This window comes from Orussus abietinus, unplaced genomic scaffold (assembly GCF_000612105.2).
Source record: "Orussus abietinus isolate OABI.00-Male unplaced genomic scaffold, Oabi_2.0 scaffold103, whole genome shotgun sequence".
Classification (NCBI taxonomy): domain Eukaryota; kingdom Metazoa; phylum Arthropoda; class Insecta; order Hymenoptera; family Orussidae; genus Orussus; species Orussus abietinus.
In genome coordinates this window covers 181,415-198,463 of record NW_019394339.1, presented here as the reverse complement: position 1 = coordinate 198,463, position 17,049 = coordinate 181,415, and the positions used below count along the sequence as shown (strand labels likewise).

At 34.8% G+C, this 17,049-nt stretch overlaps 1 protein-coding gene across 1 annotated transcript in view; it reads right to left on the bottom strand.

The window, feature by feature from the left end:
- The window catches only part of LOC105700077 (icarapin-like), a 31,731-nt gene that overhangs the window by 13,649 nt on the left and 1,033 nt on the right, over positions 1 to 17,049 (bottom strand). The window lies entirely within an intron of this gene.

Here is a 17,049-nt window from a genome sequence, read left to right as displayed (position 1 = left end):
CCAGTAATCTTTTAAATCTACTGGACCTATTTTTATTAAAATTTTACAAATATGCTCCTTACGCCTTTGCAAGGGCCATATTGTTTTAAGACTGTCACATTAGGAGGTTTATTGACAAACAAAAATGATTATTCATTCCATTATTTTCGTCGTCGTACGTGTAGTTTTATGTTGCCTTATTAACACATGGAGAAAAAGATTACATGAATTATATTCCTACCCTCTGATAAGAAGATATCGAACATAGTATATATCCAAAGGTACTAACCGAAAAAAAATCTTGCTATAAAACATTGTTTAATAAGGATTTCTGGAGTTTTACTTTATAACTATTGGACAGATATAATATATCGAGTGTGCCATTTAGTACAATATCCAATATAATTCGAAAAAGCTGTCAATACAAATACGAATATCGATAACGCAGTTGTTTAGAAAAAATCTTTTTTACCGACTAATATCAGGATGTGTTTCACTTAGCCTTAAGTTAAAATAATTTTTTATGAAAACTCAACTTTTGAAAGCGTCAGGATATTCCTTAGGTGCTCACAAAACACGTGCTGTACATTTAGTCAAGTGGAAAACCATAAAAAAAAAGTGTTTGCACGGAGGCAGGAGCGCAATTTCTAATTCGCGTTATAGAAATACAGTGTTACTGTATTTTGCAGCGATAGGTCGTTATGCAGATTCTCATGTTGGCGATCTCACGCCAACGTTCTCATGCTGACGTTGGTCCAGACAGAGCTTCTTCGCAAGAACGATAAAGTGGTCATCGTCTCCTTTTCATTCCCGGACATTATACGATAAACTTGTACGATTTCTAGTAGCACAAAATATTTCTCCTATATTTTCTATATATTTAACGAATATCGTACATTTTGTAAATATTTACCAGACATTTGAAATANAGTAAGAAGTGTATTTTTATTACATGTTCATGAATTAAAAAATATAATTTCTATATATGTTTATAAATTATTGGAACTAAATATGTCATTGAGATTTTCAACAAATATTTCAGATATGTTCGAATGAAATCCACAAGAAATCTTAAAAAATCTATCGCTTGAGATATTCAACAAAGATTACAAACAAATATTTAGAAATTATTCTATGCTACTAGGGATAATGGGTGTACGGGTTTTGCAACCCTTGTAGCGCAAAATGTTTCTCTCATATTTTTTACATATTTAACGAATATCGTACATTTTGTAAATCAGCAGACACTTGAAATATTTGCAAAATATCCACTTTAGAATATTATTCTTACAATATTTGTATAATATTAGCTCCACGGGTTTCCGTAATATTTTTCTCATAGATGCATAAACATTTCGTTTTAATTCGATACAGGTATTTTTTAAATATTATCTGAATACATTATAAACGTTTTAAAAATATTTAAAATCAAAATCCCACCTTTTACTCCCGTAATGAAATAGCGGAACGGAAATATTGCAAAAATTCCTCGTGTTTTTTTATATCAAATGAAGTGGGCCGATAATAACAGTAAAGTAAAAAATATATCTTTATTATATGTTCATAAATTAAAAGATATAATTTCTATACATGTATCTAAATTATTAAATCTGAATATGTCATTGAGATTTTCAACAAATATTTCGGATATCCTCGAATGAAAACTACAAGACGTCTTAAGAAAAAAAACTGTCGCTCGAGTTATTTAGCAAAGATTGCAAAGAAATATATAGAAATCATTCCATGCTCCTAGGGTAAATAAAGGTGTGGACGAATAAGTATTTCCTGTACCGAAGTAAAAATAATCCCTCCGAGAACGGAGTAAGGTAACAAAAGGATTTTCTCGCCTCGGTCAAACATTACCGGGTCGCAATAAATTGCAACACCGTTCCTTATCAAAGGGGTATTATTTACCCGGCTGTACCGACTGTGTACACGCAATTGCACAAAGAGACGAGAGTACAGGAAAGACGTGGTAAATCAACGTGGACGTTTGTTTTCCTGCCACCGGTAACGGGAAAACGAGCGACCTGGCATTACTGCATTTCCTTTTTCTTTTCTTTCCCCATTTACAGGACTCTCATTACACGGATAACGGCATACATAATGCAGTTACCGCGTCCTCTGGGGAACAGGCCGTGGAAAAAGTGGAAAAAATTCTAAACGTTGATATTACGTGCAATTAAGAGCCGGGACGTTTAACGAGGAGATTTAAAAGCTTGCTTTAGGAAAAACGGTAATCTCACCATGATTACGGTAAGCCCGATAAATTACAGCAAATTTCATTTCATTCGAGCAAATTCCAAATTATTTTCCTAGGACCTAACGAAATTCTCGTCATCTTACCGAATGGTACTTTAAAGAAAAACATTTATTCTAAAAAAGATCGTGAAATGAATTATTTCATTAAGGGGATGTCAAAGGGGTCTCGTTTATGAAACCTTCCTCCGAAATGAGTGTACCGATTACTTTCAAACTTGACAATGTCAATATGGAGGCTATAAGGAATGCCTATGGAATTTCAATTTTTTAAAAATTTGTTTATTGATATTTTTGAAATTTTTTATAAAAACCATGTTCACGGTATAAATTTTGTAACGATTCGATAACAGTTTACAGAAGATTTTCATGAACGAATGAGCTTTCGGCTACTTTCATATTCCCTTAACAGCTAACGCCGGTATCGGATAGAAATTCCGTACAAAATTGCAGTTAACTATTTAATTGTTTAAAACAAGAAATAAATTGCATGCCTTTGGACATTTTCAATGCCAAACATGAACGAAGTTATATCGGAAAATAGTTCGCCAACATTTAATCTCCTTGAATTTGTAATATATTATATATCATTTAATAAACTCCCGGGTAATATGGTGCTGACATATTGACGTATTTTCGAAGTGTGTGTACTAAACGGCATACTCTATTTATCGTTTCTGCACAATAATTATAAAGAAATCGTAGTAAATCTCCAGAAATCCCCTGGATTCATGATTTTTTTATGTCCTAATTGACTGTAGAGTGCCACCCTGCGCCATCTGTGATTTTAGTGTCAATTAAATTTCCTCTCTGAGACCTCGTGTTACCATCGTTTTAGCACAGAAGCTCATAAGACACTTTTTTGCCATTATTCCGTTCAAATGCGAGTTTATCGATGACCAGAGTGAATTTAGAAAAATTGTACAATTGTTCTGACCCATTCGTTTCCCATGTCAGAGCCTTCAATAAGTGTATATCGATCGAAATATGAGAGCTCGACGCCATTTTGGTTCTGGTCTAGGCTAAGTCAAACATTTTATTTTGAAAATCAATATTATTCGAATCGAGGGATTTAATGGGGGTTTCACTTCACCTTAATAAAGCTTAAGTTTATATAAATTGAGAGAAAAAGGAGTAAATAAATTATATATAGTGAGTCATACACATAGAATGACAATCTCCGGAGAGCTTCAACGAATCCCTATAATGTCTGATTTCCTCGACGTATAAGGTTACATCCTCAGAAACGAAGCCACCAATCTGCGGCAATTATTAATTCTCGACAAACCACTGTGCACATTAATAGTACGGACCCTGTATCCAGCGAAGGACACTCTACCATTAATTACACTTTGGAAGAACTCCTAAGAGATTATGCGATACCAAATGAAGAAAGATTAACCGTGTCGCGCCATTGTTCGACTTGACGACAATCCCTTTGTAATATCTCCGCGTGTTTTTTATAAGGCTCGGAAATTAAAATGTCCCCAGTGGCTCTTATTATTTTCATTGGCTGTCTCATATTGCACTTCCTTTGCGTGAAAAAAAAATAATAAAAAAATAAAACAAGGATGTTAGACTTCCCTATCAAGAAAATTAAAAGATATTTCATCCGATTTTTGCAATTCCCTCTAAACTGTATTTTTCATCGCCAATATTTTTCTGCAGAGCCATTTCCTACTTAAAGGCAATCGGATGGATACGGGACATTTTCTTGTAAATACAGGAACAAAAAAATTTGGTTTATTGAACAAAATCTTTTGATGGACTGCATTTAGTTAAATTTAGAAAACGCTTTGGTTGTACGAACCGGATTTTAATTCACATGAACAAATTCGTCTACTTTAAACGATTAAAGTGCGTCAGTTAAATCGTTTTAATGGTTTTAAAAAATATCTTTGTCAATAAACCAAATATTTTGGTTAAACATACCAAATTACGTTAATATTCGGCGTGACCTACCATAATATTCGATATTTCACTGAAAGTTACAAAACCAAATAATTGTAATAACAGAAATATGCAAGAAAAAATATGAAATATTTACAATAAGTTCACGAAGCACAGCTTAAGCCCCACTGGTCTGACAGGCGATATTTATTTATTTACCACTGAAGTAAAATAATACTAAAGAAAAAGAAAAAAAATAGCAGATATTCATTAAATTCATAAAATAATTTCTTCGTCTCCCTTTTTGCAGGATCATTTCATTTTGAATTCCAATGAAGAGGTATTAAGGTACTCCACCTTAAATGGTTAATTGCATTTAACTTAAGTCGAACCCATCCTTCCTTGCAAATTTCGTTACGTAATCGTGGGAACTAAACTTTACGTAAATTCTAGCGTAACCCGAGGTATTCACTGTACAAACCGACATGTGCTCGATCATACGTCAAACCGTGTCAAGGTAAAGAGAGACAACCGGTAATAAACTTTTTCTCCTTCAGTTCTGCGGTTTTTAAACCACGTAGATCCTCCACGACATCCATTTTTTATACCCGCTCGAAAAAAAGGAACTGGAAATCCTGCGCCATCACTCGAGGCATCTCATTTTATTAACGCACAAACAGCTCCTTTCTCGCAAAATATTTTCTTCGGCCAGATTAAGTATATTTTTACCAGTCCAAATTATTCAACGGGGTATTTTATTGCTTTTAAGGCGATGTGAAGGTCGCATCAAAGAGGTCTTGTTCATGAAACTTTTCTCTGTACCGGTTTCAAAGTTTACATTGTCAATATGGTGGCCACAATTAAAGTCCTGGCGCCCGTAAAATGTCAATTATTTAAAAACGTTTATAGATATTTTCTAAACTTTTATATAAAAAAAAAACTAAATTTCATGAAGGTCGAGACCTTCCTTATACCCTCCATGTTCGCGTTGTAAAGTTTGAAACGATTCGATACGCCCAGTTTCGAAAAAAGCTTCATGAACTAGTGGATATGAATAAGAATGCACAAATATGTATCATGTCATTCGATCTTTTTGTTACGCAAAAATATGATGACTCTCAGAACGCATGATGTGCTCGGAACTTGCCTTCATGTACGTGTTCTGATTGCAAAATTTTATTACGCTAATTTTTCTATTAATCGTTATATAAGTTCTCCAACATATAGATTCATTTTATCGAATATTTAGTACGGTTCAATGAAGTCATTCGAATTTTTTGTAACGTTAAAATATGATAACTTCTCAGAACGCAACAGGACGTGACTTCGAGTACGTGCTCCGATTGTCAATCCAAGTCTCTTTGCGCTAACATTGATCAATTTCTTCTGAATGCGGATTCAACTCTCAAAATATTTATCACGTATGTACTGTTATCGAAATTCTTTCTCGTTGCGGTAACAAGGGAGAATTGTTCACAGTGCGTGAGCACAAATCGTGACATCATGCCGCGCGGTATGATTACAAATCAGAAAGCAATTACCCTTTTTGGTCAATTATAGCTGCACATGGTTAAGATGAAGTGAAACAAGTTGAGGAACTTGATCGACGTCGATAAAGAAAATAAATTACTAAATACTTAAGTTGCCGACGTTCGTTATTATATTGGCAGCTGTGTCGAATTATATTGGGTATTGTACCAAATGGCATACTCCACCTCTCGTTTTCGTACAATAATTATACAAAAAATTGCAATAAAACTCCATAAATCCTCTGGATTTATGGTTTCTGAGTCACTAATTGAATGTAGAGGGACCCCTGCGCCATCTGTGATTTCCAGGTCAATTAAAATTTAATTCAGAGACCTCGTATTCCCGTCGTTTTAGCATAGAAGCGCATACTACACTTTTTTTACAATTACCCCGTTTAAATGCGAGTTTACCGATTACCAGAGTGTTCTAAATTGTCGTACAATTGTCCTAACCCTTTCGTTTCCCCTATCAGAGCCTTCAATAATTGTATATTGATCGAAATATGGGTGCTCGACGCCATTTTGGTTCTGGTCTGGGCTAAGTTAACAAATTTTGTCCAAAAATCCAAATTTTGAATGTGTCAGGACAATTCTTACATGATCAGGAGTGATGTGTCAAAGTTTCGGACAGTTTGGTCCAATACCCTTAAAAAAAAGTGTTGTATTCGAATCGACTGATTTGAGGGGGGGTTTCGCTTCACCTTAAGCATTTCAATCGACGAGCCCACGTTCCAGTTAATGCAAATTCAATGCCTCGATCGAGGTACAACAACGACGTAATGTGTTTCCCAGGGTCATTGCGGAATACGGAAATACCTACATCCGGAAGGCGCAAAAAATTGGTATCCGGAATAAATGACATCCATTCGATAAGGAGATAAAACAGCAAACAAAATAGCCAGTATTATTAAAAACAATAAGTTTGATTTATTAAATAAAAACTAGAAGTCATTGGAAATTACTGACAGACTCTCGCAATTTTAAAGTCGAACGTCACTTTTTAACGAATCTCATTGTTGTTTATCATATGAAATCAAAGATAATCGATAAGGAGATAAAATTGCAAATAAAATAACCAGTATTATTAAAAACAATAAGTTTGATTTATTAAATAAAAACTAGAAGTCATTGGAAATTACTGACAGTATCTCGCAATTTTAAAGTCGAACGTCACTTGTTAACGAATCTCATTGTTGTTTATCATATGAAATTAAAGATAATCGATAAGGAGATAAAATTGCAAACGAAATAGCCAATATCATTAAGAAAAATAAGTTTAATTTATTAATTAAAAATTGGAAATCATTGAAAATTACTGACACACTCTTACAAGTTTAAAGTCGAACGTCACTTGTTACCGAATTTCCTTGTTTATCATATGAAATCAGACAATCGGTTCTCGACGAAGGAAATCATTTTCACTGATTTCCGAGTGAATACCCTCTCAAAAATTGCTTTCAGAATGATTTACGTGATATGGAAGGTGCTGAAAAATGTAATCGACGTCGATAGAATAAAATTCATCTATACCCTTTTTGATGGTAATGCCATTTTGAATATTCAAGTAGGAACACGCTGGCGCGTCATATTACCGACATTTATATTTATGTTGACGTCTTTTACAGTCTACGTTGAGAATTATGCGAACTGAAGCGTTCCATATGTCATTTCGGTAAAGTAATGATAAAGAGATGGATGGAAAACTGTCGAAATGCCGTGAATTCATGATTTTTTAATTCTAATGGGCCAACGGCGCCATCTGTGACGTTCAGCTGCAACTAAATTTTTGCTCTAAAAACACGTGACACTATCATTCTCTTGCAATCGTTGGAGAAAGTATTTTCCATATTTTCCCATCTGACTCCGTAATATTCCATTTCTACGGTATTCTAAATTGTTCGAACTAGGTCCTGAAACTCTTCATATTCGATTCCAAGCCCTCAAGGAGCGTAAAACATATACAAACGATAAACAAATAAATTCTAGATGAAAAATGTAATCCCGCGAGTTTCAGGATCTACTTCAACGCCTCCATATTCCCGTGGTAAAATTCGAAACTAATCGGTACCCCCAACTCGGTGAATACTTTCCCCGACGATTTGACATCTCGAATATATATTAATACGTATCACCTTAATTTTCCGCGTTTTTGCAATTTTTTCAAAATTCCTCAGAGGGAACGTTGTCACGCTAGGAGTCCGCCATTGCGTTACTGACCTCAGACGGATGTAGAGACCACATATATCGGCGTTCCTTGCACGCATTTCTACCATTAGACACGCGATATTGTTTCATATAAACAGAGTTTATGAATAGCTTGGTTCCCCATTGTGTTTCATTCAGCGTTAACAGTGTTCCATTGAATCGCAGAGTTTTCTCGATTAACAGGTGTAACTACGTGCCAAGGTATATTGACAAGTGATTATGGAGTTATCCGCAACAAATTATGTACAAAGTGATGATTTTCTATAACTATAAACGGGCCTGGAAAACCGCCGAGATGATACATTTGCATACTCAAAACTTCGAGAAGAAACTGTTTGATCAGAAGGAATCTAAATTATGAGTAATTATTGCTTACCATTTGAGTTTAACAATCACGATGATGTGTCAATTCTTATGAATCATGAGCAAGTCTTATCGCGTTAACAGGTGTATCTATGTACATATTTAATAGGAATGAAATTATGGAACCTTCCGACATAAATTATGTTTAATGAGAAAATTTGAAAGGAAAATTAATCACATTGGGAAAGGTTTCTTAACAACAATTTTAACTACACTCCAATTAATTACCCCATGCAAATAAATGTGTCTAATAAGGTACTCGTTAGGTTTTTGTTCTATTTCTCTAACACGGAGAAAAAAAACAAAATCTGTAAAATGTACAGATTTTATCCATTGAAATGACAGCAGATTATTTCCGTTGGCGTTACGATAAAGCTTTTGTTCCTCAAATCCGTAAAAATTACAGATTAATGTCAATAACAATTGCATTTAAGTATTTGAAAGGGTTCCGGATAAATATCTGTTACCCTTAACCTGTTTTCCGTAATACTTACAAATATTTTTAATCTTTCCGAAAAAAAAAAAATATAAACCGAACAGACCGAATCTGTAAAGTCTACAGATATTTCTCGTTGTACCTACAATTTTCTAATACTTTACATGTACCGGTTTACGTCGGTCTAAAATTAACATTCGTACGAATTATTGGCGAAAATGACGAAAAATTGGCCGAAACCTCAAAAATGAAATTTATATTCTGGGATTATCAATTCGCACATTTACTGCTAAATGGACGGAAGCTTAATTATCAAGTACGATTCTGCACGTCGATCTAAAATTGACATTCGTATGAATTATTGGCATCGGTCTCTTAAAAGGACTCAATATATGTCCCCAGAATAATTTCTAAATATTTTTCTGTAATTTCTGCTAAATATCTCAAGCGACGGATTTTTTAAGATGTCTTGTAGATTTCATTTGAAGATAACTAAAATATTTCTTCAAAATCTCAATGACATATTTCCTTTTAATAATTTACAAACATATAATAAAAATACGTTTCTTACTTTACGATTATTATCAAACACTTCAATTGGTATAAAAAACACACGACCAATTTTTGCAATATTTTCGTTCCGCTACGTCATTATGGGAGCAAAACATGTGATTTTGGTTTTAAATATTTTTGAAACCTTTATAACATATTCGGCAGATAATGTTTAAAAAATACTTATATATCAAAATGAAACGAAATGTTTCGTATATCTATAAGAGAAGTATTACGAGAACACGTGGAGCTAATATAATACAAATATTAGAACGTCACTTTTTAACGAATCTCATTGTTGTTTATCATATGAAATCAGACAATCGGTTCTCGACGAAGGAAATCATTTTCACTGATTTCCGAGTGAATACCCTCTCAAAAATTGCTTTCAGAATNTATATAGAAAATATAAGATAAATATTTTGTACTACTAGGGGTATATTATATTGACCATGGTTTATCATCTGCTCTCGAATGATCCCAACAATTGAGTTAATTCAATATTGAATGGGTTTTATCGGGTTAACGGGTTACTTAAGTGCACATTTAACGAACACTTAATTACGAAGCTGTCCGAAGTAAATGAGACATAACGAAAGTCCAGAAGGTGCAAAATGAAAAGTTAAGAAAAACCGAGACATGTCTTCACACCGAGGACAGGATTTCTTGACTTGCAACAAGGCGATTGCATTGACGTTCTTTTTTCTTTTTTTTTTTCATCGTTTATTTGATTCGCCGTAATGGGTTGACCTCGAGAAATAAATTTTCGGCGTTTTTTTTTCGATACGCGACGAAAAGAAAAAGTGTACTTTCAAATTCATGGCTGTAACCTTCAAACTCGTCGCCATAAGTATATACAGCTAATCAGCGAGCAGCAAAGTTACTGATTTTAGGAAATTAAGTGCGAACAGACTGATAGCGAAAAATGCCATTTCCAATATTAGCGGTCATGACAACGCATCGTGAAATGCATATCTGGTAATTGCAATGCAAGCATGCTAATTATACGACCCCTCAGAAGTTTCCGAGGGAGATTAACGTTCCAAATTTGTGCACATAAAAGATATTAAAAATTGGCTAAAATGTTTCCCAATTTAGTGAAATTATTATATATGTCGCGAAAAAGATAAATGAATGATATCCTGCGAATTGGTCAGTTTCACTAATCAGGTAAATAAATATTAATGAAGAAGTTCTGAACTCGAGATTCTAGGAAGATTCTTCAGACAAGTATGTATAACTCTCCCTTCAACTTGATTGTGATAAATTTTCAGTTATTTCGCATAATCGAATAAATTGAATAGAATATGCTTTGATTAGGGGAAGAGTATTGCAGTTAACCATTGCTTCCCCTTTGTCCCTGAAATATTTTACGTCAGTCGTTTGGGATGAATCACAGACGAGTTTTATTGAGTTAATGGGTTATTTACATGCACGTTTAACGTGTACATAAATATGAAGCTGTCAGGGATGATTTATTACGAAAGGAAGGTTAAAAAGGGAGAAAGAAGATTACGAGAATCATAAGAAATGGGTTAATGGATTTCACCAAATCTCAATGAAATATGTTGACCAAATGTATGAGACAGTAAAAGTACTTGGCGCGTAACTCTAACTAGATTCTTCAGACAAGTACGTATAATTCCCGATTCCGCCAACCTCCCCTTAATTTTTTTTTTAATTGAGAAAATTATATTTTTCATTTCTCGTTATGAGAAAGCTATTCCAGGTGGATTGGTTAAAAAAATATTACGTTCTTGTGGGTGAAACTGCCAAATCGCCCCTTGACATGCCTTACTTTGGATGGTGGTTTCACCCCCTTAAAGTGTTTAATGGCAGATAAAAAAAAATACGTGTCACTTAGTTTTTAGTCTACTATAACATATTATAAAAGAAATCAAATCGGAGAGATTGACCTGGGATACCTTCCTTGTTAGACATTAACTACGGACAGACGTTAACAGACGTTTAATCTACGGTTAGATAATAAACGATTTAGCCGAGGTTGGTGGAAACGGGCATAAGTATTCCATCAAATTTAACCGCGATAAATTTCAAGTCACTTAACATTATCGAATAAAGGCATGGGGGAAACAATGCATTAGTAAAGGAATTCGATGGTCCGATTGACTCTCGTTTGCTCTTTGCTCCCAGCAGTTCAATCAGTAAATCAATCCCGATGATTCATAGACGAGTTTTATCGCATTAACAGGTGCATCTATATTCACGTTCAAGTGACACGTAATTATGTAGGTGCTCGAGATAAATTATGTGCATAGGAGGTTAACAAAAAAAAAAAAATCAAGAGTCCAGATAATCGGAGAAGGTCTCTTAACGATAAATTTGTCGTTCGTCACGCAGAAGTACGTCTTTTCCATGTTATCGCTTAACCGCCGGTGACGTAAACGTGCGTTTTTTATTTTTCACTTCTATCATCGAGCACTTTTTTTAATTCTAGCCATTTTTTAGAATGTAATTCTCAATCGAATTGTGAGAATTTTTACGGCCGGATAAGCTTTTATGTGTCGCAGAAGTGGGACAAAATGGGTTAACAGTGAGATCACTTTTGACCGAGTTACTCTTAACTAGGTTATTCAAATATGACAGAAAAAGTGCTTGGGGCGAAATTCTGCTTTTTCGCGCACCCATCTGCAATCACGATAAGTATTTCCGTCAACTTAACACATTTTGCGCCAATGACGTAAAAGTACGTTTCTTACCGTTCAGTATTTTTCCAATCATAGCGATTTTTCTACAGGGTCATTTTTAAATCCAAGCAGAAGAACTTTTTCGTTTATATTAGAGCCAGGCAAGTTTTACATCTTATATACATATACTATACGTCTCATATACATATATTATACGGTCGTTTAGCCCTACTTTATAGATATCTGCAGATAGTCAATGTACGTATATGCTACGTATATGTCCTGTGAAGGTATACGTTGAATTAAAAAAAATCCCTTCTTGGTAAACATCTATGTTACAAAAGTACGACAAAAAGCGATTACTTCCCTAGGGCTACTCAAATCCTATTCACAGTTGCAATATTCTTTTCTAAAAACAAATTGTATATCGCTGATATGTTTGAATAACGACAATATTTTTTGCCTGGGGCAGAAAATCCATTTGTTAATTTAGCAAGCATTTTCTCTAAAGAGAACTCTGCAATTGACACATCTACGATTCGGTATAATTGCAAACATTTTTGTCGTTGGCGTGATTATTTCTAAAGGTAAGGGCAATGCTGTCCTTTACCAAAAGTGCAAATGTCTTTTTCTCCGTGCAGAGGTTTGGTCTGGATGATGATGAGTCAGTCGGTGAGTAGCATTTGATATATATATACACACACACACACACACACACACACACACACACACACACACACACACACACACACACACATATATATATATAGATGGAAGATTACCTGCAACTTAAGGGAACGTAAAAGTGGCGTCCGAAAGCTCAATTGTTCATAAAACTTTTCTCCAAACTGGGTGCACCGAATTATCTGAAACTTTAACACGTGATTATGGAGACCCTAAGGAATAACGCGGTGCTCATGAAATTTCTTTTTTCTACCAAAATTTTCTACTTATCTCGTTCAAGAACCGAAACAGATATCTTTCCTTCAAGAAATGAAATTTCACGGGCAGCGCGTTCTTCCTTAGAGCCTCCATATTCACAAGTTAAAGTTTTAGATAATTCGATGCACCCAGTTTGGAGAAAAGTTTTATGAATGTTTTCACTTTTTGGTACGTATAAGATAAGATATAAGACTTTCATATCACCTTAAGGTACTCTAGGAACGAAGAGTAAACGAAACGACTCGAGGAAAAGTATGCAATATTTCTTTTGCGCAGAGGCGAAGATACGGGAGGAAATCGCTAACCGCCGGTCGTTTTCTCGTAGCATTAGGAATGCGATGTTTCATTTGCACTTATGGTTAACAAGTACCCTCCTCGGCCGTCTCTTTCGCTCGCAAGTAACGAGTCGAAACGACGACTCGCAATCGCCGGGGACGTTGCTCAAGAGGCATAATCTGTTTTCGCCCCGTTGCAAAAAAGTAGGGTCAGCTCGTACAGAGTGTGCTGTACATTTGGCAGAACGGCTCGCGAGAATTCGCATTCGTTGCGAGAAAAATTCTACGAATGTCGGGTCAACGTTCGCTTCGATGAAAGAATAAAAAAAAAAAGAAAAAAAATGAAGTGTCAAGCGCGAAGTGGACACGATCCACTTCCGGAACTTCGCCGGAAAGGATTCGAAGAGGAATTGTTCAAACTTAAGGTGATATGTAAGTGTGACATATACGCACCAAAAAGTCAAAATATTTATTAAACTTTTCTCCAAACTGGGCGCACCGAATTATCTGAAACTTTGACACGTGATTATGCAGACTCGAAGGAAGAACGTGCTGCCCGTGAAATTACGTTTTTCGACAAAAAATATCCTTCTTTGGTTCTTGTTCGAGATAAGTATACAAATTTTGTCGAAAAAAGGAATTTCATGAACAGTGCGTTATTCCTTAGGGCCTCCACAATCACGTGTTAAAGTTTCAGATAATTCGGTGCACCAAGTTAGGAAATAAGTTTTATAAATATTTTCAATTTTTGTTATGTCTACATCGTGTCAAAGAAATCTCGCTTATGAAACTTTCCTCTGAACTGGATGTACCGAATCGATGCAGACTTTGCAATATAAATACGGAGGGTGTAAGGAAGGTCCTGAAACTCAGGAAATTTCAATTTTTTCAAAATTCGATCATAGACAGTTTTTTAATTCGTTATAAAAAATGAAATTTCATGTGGGTCAGGACCTTCCTTATAGCCTGTATATTCACATTGTGGTGTTTCAAACGATTTGGTACACTCAGTTCGGAGAAATGTTTCTTAAACGATTGAGCCCTCGGATGCCACTTTCACATCCCCTTAATGGAACTACGACCCCACGTGTACTGTCCCTAGTAGCATAGAATAATTTCTAAATATTTCTTTGTAATCTTTGCTAAATATCTCAAGCGACAGATTTTTTAAAATGTCTCGTAGATTTCATGTAGAAGATATCTAAAATATTTCTTAAAAATCTCAATGACATATTTAGTTTCAATAATTTATAAANGCAGTTAATAATTCACAAATATTATGAAGCTTATATTCTAAAGTAAACGATTTGCAAATATTTCACATGTCTGCTAAATATTTACAAAATGTACGATATTCTTTAAATATCTAGACAATATAGGAGAAATATTTTGTGCTACTAGGGGTATTTCGAACAGATATCTTAAAACTGCAGTCTTTCCCAAAGAACGGCAGCACACAAAAAAAGTACTTGCTCGAATAACTGATATTATTGTTGATCCAACCACCCCATATGATTATTACACGAACAACCAAATATTTAGTTAACACGAGAAAATTCTTTAATTATGAACGTTCGATTGATTACACCCAATACTATTCCAGGCCACGGCAAATATTCAAGTAATTTGATACATTTAACCAAAATATTTGCTTTACCGATTAAAGCATTTTTTAAGACTGACAAAACATTTCAGTTGATCGAAGCAAACGAGTTTGTTCACGTGAACCCACATAAAACGCTTTCCAAAATTAACAACAAGCAATCAATCGATCGATTTCGTCCAATGAACCAAATATTTTCTTTCCGTGTCATGAATCTGCAGCATGGAAATGTTTCCGAAAAATATGGTCCTGCATTTTGAAAAATATTCGCCCGTGGATGAATAACTTGGACAACCAGAAGATGTCGGCATCCCGACGAGCGATGCTACAAAATGACATGTAAATCCGTCCAACGGTATTATTCGTTATGGCCTCGCGCCAAAAAAAGAGGCGAAGAAAATTCTCCTCTGCATCGTAAAGAAGGACGCCGAGGTAGGTTCTCGGCCACGTAATTTTCCGCGGCGTTTCTTCCGCCGGTTAAGCTCGTAATATCGGAATAAATTATATAAGGGAACAAGGGAGCATAAATCCCCGGGTAACCATGCTCCTTTTATGGGTTTAAGGTGATATGAAAGCGCGATACAGGTATACATACCAAAAAGTCAAAATATTTATAAGTCTTTTATCCAAACTAGGTGCACCAAATTATTTAAAACTTTAACACGTGATTATGGAGGCTCTAAGGAAGAACGCGCTGCCCGTGAAATTTCATTCTTCGAAAAAAAAATCCTTTTTTGGTTCTCGTACGAGATGAATGCAATATTTTTGTCGAAAAATGAAATTTCACGAGCAGCGCGTTCTTCTTTAGAGCCTCCATAATCACGTGTTAAAGTTTCAGATAATTCGGTGCACCCAGTTTGGAGAAAAGTTTTATCAATATTTTGACTTTTTGTTATGTACATATCACAGTTTCATATCACCTTAAGCAATTGCGGTCAAAGTCGAGGGGGACGCGTCTTCCCTTAAGTTGTTATATGCAGTTGTCATAGGTGAGTTTCAAGAATTTTTTTTTATAAGCAATGCATTTTTTAATCGAAAGCAGTACGAACGATATCTCAAAAAGTATTTCACCGCTCGGCCTCAAATTTTTAGGGCTCATTCTAGACATGGAGGACCGCCGAACAAACGAAGGATTTTTCGATATCCCGATTTTTACTAAAATAGCAGGGCTTTTCCTGAAAAATCACTTTTTCCGTCTTATAACATTTTCGTTTTTCCTTAATAAAACAGCAAGTTTACATAGGAAAAAAAATCCTCCGTTCATTCAGCAATCCTCCGTGTGTAGAATGAGCCCTGAAAATTTGAAGCCGATCGGTGAAATATTTTTTGAGATATCGTGGTCACCGCAAAAAAAAAACTTTCACAGAGTTGCTGTACCTCGCCAATTTTTAAATCTATCTTGACAAAAAAAATGATATATTAAGTTTAATGATTATACTATGAAATCACGCTCTGTTTTCAATTAAATAATGTATTATAGTTGTGAAACAAAAAATTCTTGAATTTCGCCTATGACCCCGTAAGGTGACATGATAGAGTTAGCCTATATGTATATCTGAGAAGTCAAATCGTTGGGGAAAGTATTCTCTGAATTGGATATACCAAATCGTTTCAAATTTTACCACGTGAATATGGAGGCGCTAAACTCCTCAAACTCATGAAAATTCATTTTTCATACAAAATTTGTTTACTTATCATGGACCAGAACCAACATGGCGTGGTCCGGACACGTTTTCAATGTTTTACGCTTTTTGGAGACTTAGAATAAAAAATGAAGAGTTTGAACTTGTTTACACGCATACATATAAGTCGCGGTATTCCATTTTGAGGAAATCGTGATTTTTTATTGACCCTTAGAAAATCAGATATACATATATAATACATATACATATATAATAATGGGGCTCTATGAAACGCGTTCCAGCATTATAGATATTTTATCTCTCGCTATCTCTATAATGCGCCCTTCGGTTCCCTAAAAGGCACGTTATAAATGTTTTATCTTATTTCCACGAGTATTCCATCTTCACGGTGTTTTATGTTACAGAGGAGATGATTATGGTTTCGCAATATAAGAAATTGCATAAGAAATTCCTTAAACGGAGACATTTACATTTTCACTGAGTAACGTCCCGAATTTTTAAACACATCGAATCTTCTATCAAAATTAATTCACATTTACACGAATAATAATAATAAAAGATACCATTACACTAAAAATCCAGCACGTCCACGTTTTAAATTCCGTTTCTCAAACGCTGCACGGTAATTTACGTTAATGCACTTCATGTCATATTTTTATATGCAAAAATATGCTGCTTCGTATTTATAGTTATTGCATATCACTCGATACTTGAATATTCAGATG